Source organism: Otolemur garnettii, unplaced genomic scaffold (assembly GCF_000181295.1).
Source record: "Otolemur garnettii isolate 467f Iridium unplaced genomic scaffold, OtoGar3 scaffold00068, whole genome shotgun sequence".
Taxonomy (NCBI): domain Eukaryota; kingdom Metazoa; phylum Chordata; class Mammalia; order Primates; family Galagidae; genus Otolemur; species Otolemur garnettii.
The window spans coordinates 4,527,058-4,532,405 of NW_003852463.1; the positions used below are offsets into that span (position 1 = coordinate 4,527,058).

Sequence of the window (5,348 nt, forward strand, 5' to 3'; positions counted from 1 at the left end):
GCTGCCCTGTGTCTCCAGGAGATGAAGGAGACCTGCAAAGCTGGCATTGTGGTTCTCTGTGCTTATTTTATGTTTATTTTAAGAAAAAGGCTTTTGCTATGTTACCCAGGCTGGAGTGCAGTGGCTATTCACAAGTGTGATCCCACTAACTGATCAGCATGAGAATTTTTGACCCGCATTTCAGACATGGCTGGTTCACCCCCCTTAAGGCCATCTGGTGGTCCTCCACTCCTGAAGTCATCATATTGATACTGAACTTAATGCGGACACTTGGCTGCACAGCACAGCACACTACATCCCTAGACTCAAACCATCCTCCCACTTTAGCCTCCTGAGTAGCTGCAACTACAGATGTGTGCCACTGTACCCAGTCATACCTATTTTAATCACATGCTCATAACTTTTATTTCTCTTTTTCCTGATATACGCTCAATGTGGCTATAAGAAACAGGTGACTTCAGAGTCATTATAATCATTATTGTCATAGTGACTTAAGTGCCTCACACTTGGTCTCCCAATGCCTTCTCCTCTACTTCATTCCTTGATGGTGATTATTTGAATAACGGTGATGACACTGCACATTACATATTACTATGTTCCATTCATTCAAAGAGGCTACCAATGTACTTCTAGAATATATTACCAACCCAATCCCAGAACCCAATTTTTAAAACTTTTTATCTTGAAATAATTACAGATTCACAGGAGGTTGCAAAGAAATGTACGTGGAAGTCCTGTGCTTCTTTTCCCTATCCTCTCTCTGTTAACATCTCAAGCAACTATAATATCCAACTCAACAAATGGCATCATACAACCTGTAAAGCTTTTTAAGACTTCCCCAGCTATGCATGCACTCACCTGTGTGAATATAACTCTATGCAGTTTTGTTACATATAGCTTTGCCTAACCATTAAGATAAAGACAGTTAACTACCATCATAAGATTTTTTTCCAATTATTATCCCTTTATAGGAATAATATGTCAGCCAGCTTGTCACAGTCCCTTAGGTGGTCAGTTTACAGAGGTTCTGCTACAAATCTGTAATGGTTAAAATGAAAAACAGTGATAACACCAAGTGTTGACAAGGACCAGGAGAAACTAGATCACTCATATATTACTAATGAGAATGTAAAATGGCACACCTATCCTTTTCCATTCCTAATTCCTGGCAATAAATTATCTGTTCTTCATTTTTGTCATTCCATGTTACATAAATAAATGGATCATGTGGTATGTATTCTTTTGAGATCAGCTTTTTCCCACTCAGCCTAATTTCCTGGAGGTTAAAAGTTGCTAATCGAGTTTTGTTAGTGTTTGTATATTTAATGTATGGACCAAGACAACTCTTTTCATGTTTTTATAATATGTGGCAGAGAAAAAGAAAAGGTTGGACATACCTCCAACCCTTTAAAAAAAAACCCTGCTGAATGGTACAGATCATGGTACAGATTTATCAGTTTATTTACCCAATGAAGGATATTTAAGTAGTTTCCAGTTTGAGAATATTATGAATAAAGCTGCTACGAACATTCCTGTATAAGTTCCCATATGAAAATAAGTCTTAACTTTCTCTGGGATAAATCCCCAAGAATGCAAGTGCTGGGTCATATGGTTATTTGCCAAAGTGGTTGTGCCATTTTACATTCTCATTAGTAATATACGAGTGATCCAGTTTCTCCTGGTCCTTGTCAACACTTGGTGTTACCACTGTTTTTCATTTTAACCATTACAGGTTTGTAGCAGAACCTCTGTAAACCGCACACCCAAGGGACTGTGACAACCTGGTTGATCTAAGGAACTAGGCCTACTGTACAGATACATATATGTACTGCATGTGTGTCTATGAAGCTTAGGTCAACTTAAGGAGGTGATCAATGTAGGAAAGTGGTCAACTATGAAGGTTCTACTGCATTTTTTTTCTGTTCCCTAATGGCTAATGATACTATTTTTTCCTATATTTGTTCTTGATTTGTGTATCCTCTTTAGTGAAATATCTTGTCTTTTGCTAATGTTCTAACTACATTATTTTAAAGTTTTGAGACTTCTTTACATATGGTAGGTGTAAGGCCTTTGTTTGATTTGTGATTTGTAAATATTTTCTGCTAGTCTGTAATTTGTCTTTTCATCCTTTTAACCAAGTCTTTCACAGAACAAGTTTTTTTTTTTTTTTTTTTTTTTTTGCAGTTTTTGGCCATGGCCACTTCCAGCATATAGGGCCAGAGAACAACTTTTAATTTTGATGAGATCTAATTTGTCCTTTTCCCTCTTATGGACTGTATTTTTAGTGTCAATTCTAAGACTGCTGGCAAGTCACAGATCAAGATTTTCCCTTAAGCTCTTTTCTAGAAGTTACTTATGATTTATGTTTTAACTTTTAAATCTATGGTCCATTCTGAGTTTTTATAAACTGTGAGGGGAAGTTTAGGGTGAGATTTTAAGTTTTTTTTTTTCTGGTGGTTATCCCTTTGTTCCAGCATCATCTATTGAAAAGTCTGCTCCTACTCATTGTCCATAGAATTTCCTTTGTTTCTTTGTAAATAATTGACTGGGTATATTTTTATAGACTTCCAAATTTTTTTTTTTTTTTTTTTTTTTTTTTTGAGACACAGCCTCAAGCTGTCCCCCTGGGTAGAGTGCTGTGGCATTACAGCTCACAGCAACCTCCAACTCCTGGGCTCAAGCGAGTCCCCTGCCTCCGCCTCCCAAGTAGCTGGGACCACAGGCGCCCGCCACAACGCCCGGCTATTTTTTGGTTGCAGCTGTCATTGATGTTTGGCGGGTCCGGGCTGGGGATTCGAACCCACCGCCTTAGGTGTACGTGGCTGGCGCCTTAGCCGGTTGAGCTATAGGTGCCGAGCCCAAATTTTCTATTCTTTTCCATCAATCTGTTTTCTTCTGCCAATATCAGTTCCTAATTATAGCAGCAGTACAGTAAGCCCTAACATCAGAAAGTGATTCCTTCTACTTTGTTTCCTTTTTCAAAATTGTTTTTGCTATTCTAGAGCCTTTCCCTTTCCATATAAACTTCATAATAAGATTATGTCTTCAAAGAAATGTGATGAGATTTTGGTACAACTGCCTTAAACCTATAGAAAAATTAGGGAGAATACTATGTAGTCTTTCAATCCCTAAACATAACAAATCACTTCATTTGTTTAGATCTTTTAATTTCTTTCATCAGCATTTTGTAATTTTCATCATATAGATCCTAAACATTTTGGTACATTTATACGTAAGTAATTTTCTTTGGTGCAATTGTAAATGGTATTACACTTGTTATTTTGGTTTCTACTTACTCATTGGTATACAGAAAATAAAACTGACTTTTGTCTGTTCAACTTAGACTCTTCAACCCTACTGAATTCATTTACTTTAGTTGCATGTTCCTTGGAGTTCTCTCCTTGGGCAGACAGTTATGTTGTCTGCAAATAGTTTCATTTCTTATCTGTATATGCCTTTTTTCTTGCAATGGCTGGAACTTGCAGTATTGTGTTGATGAGCAGTGGTGAGGATAGAAATTCTTTCATTGTTCCCAATCTTAGAATGCAGACTTTCACCTTTAAGTATTATGCTAGTTGTAGATTTTCTTTGTAGATGCTTTTTTTGAAGCTGAGGAAGTTCCCCCATATTTTTTGGTGTACTGAGAATTTTTTATTTTTGTATTCTATTCTGCTTTTATTAGCTGAGTTTGAATACAAAGTCTTAGTGGAGAAGGCCTGGTGGTCTTGTTTATAAAAACATGGCCAGTGTTGTCTTAAAATTTCAGGACGTGTGGCTCAGCACCTGTAGCTAAAGCTGCGAAGGTACCAGCCACATACACTGGAGTTGGCAGGTTTGAATCCAGCCTGATTTGCTAAACAATGACAACTATAATAAAAAACAACAACAAAAAAAATTAGCTGGCATTGTGGCGGGTGCCTGTAGTCCCAGCTACTTGGGAGGCTGAGGCAAGAGGATTGCTTGAGCCCAAGAGTTTGAGGTTGCTGTGAGCAGTGACACCACAGAACTCTATTCAGGGCAACAGTCTAAGACTCTGCTTCAAAAAAAAATTTTTTTTTTTTTTCAGGAAAGGCACTTCAAAAGGCTTCATGTTTACATGTTTCAGTGCCAGAGCATAGGAATAGACTTTGGCATCCACTGTGAGATTCTCTTTAGCTGGTCATTCTTTGGTAAAGAAATTACTTCCACAAATCCTCCATCCCCTGGCTTTGGCTTGGGTTGCACATTTTCTGCATCATCCCTATTAATGGTTACTGTCATGATGTGTGTTTGTAGTTTGACATACGGGGTCCATACAAACAGCTGGAGAACACTCAGCAACATCACCTTCGTAGTCAGTTTCCTCAAGCTCTCAGAAAGCAGCTGCTTCTGGGCTTTCATCATCATCTATGAGACCAGCAAGAACTCTAGGCGATAGCCACCCATCAGTGGTCGGAACTGTTTCACTAGAATGATACACTCATAATGAAGAGTTCTCTGCAATACAGGGATGACTGCTAGACCCTCAGCAGACTATCCCTTCCTGGTTGTATGCTTTGCTGTTTCCCAGGTTCTAATTTTACCAGTAGGATCCTTGTAAATTGTTTTGTTCAGACTTGACCCATTTTCCTTCTGAAATTAACTATGGCACTACACTGAACTGAGAGGAGTTGCACTGCGTACGTAAAGCTGTACCCTTTTTCTTAACTAGCCTTTCACTTCTTGCCAGCAGCAACCTAATAATTACCAGCAGATCTTCTCTGAAATAATACAGTTTGGCATTCTGAGAAGAATCTATTGGTTCTTGGTTTTCCATTTTCAAACTAATTAGTTCTTATAGTAAGTCCCCAGATGAGATGTTCACATGAGGGTGAAGGGAAGTGAGACAAAAGAAAGGACAAACCCAATAGAGTAGTTTCAGCAGATGTGTACTGAGAATTTTAATTTAAGTCTTACATTTTGTCAAATGCCTTTTCTGAATGAATTGATGCAATCATATGGGTTTTTTCTTTAGCCTAGTAGTAATAAGGTGTATTATACTAACTTTCCAATATTAAACATCCCTGCACATTCAAAATAATCCTTCACAAGTGAGGAAGAGGTGTTCCCTTTTCTATTTTCTACAAGAAATTATATAAAATCAACCTTTTTATGGCGGAGCACAGTGGCTCATGCCTGTAATCGTAGCATTCTAGGAGGCTGAAGCAAATGGATTGCTTAAGCTCAGGAGTTTGAGACCACACTGAGCAAGATACCCTGCCTTTAAAAAAACAGCCAGGTGTTATGGTAGGCACCTGTAGTACCAGCTACTTGGGAGGCTGAGGCAAGAGCATCACTTGAGCCCAAGATTTTTTTTTTTTTTTTTTTTT

At 38.2% G+C, this 5,348-nt stretch overlaps 1 pseudogene; it reads right to left on the bottom strand.

Moving 5' to 3' along the window:
* Window positions 1-1,030: 1,030 nt before the first annotated feature.
* On the bottom strand, window positions 1,031-4,795 carry LOC100950932 (annotated as a pseudogene).
* Window positions 4,796-5,348: the final 553 nt, after the last annotated feature.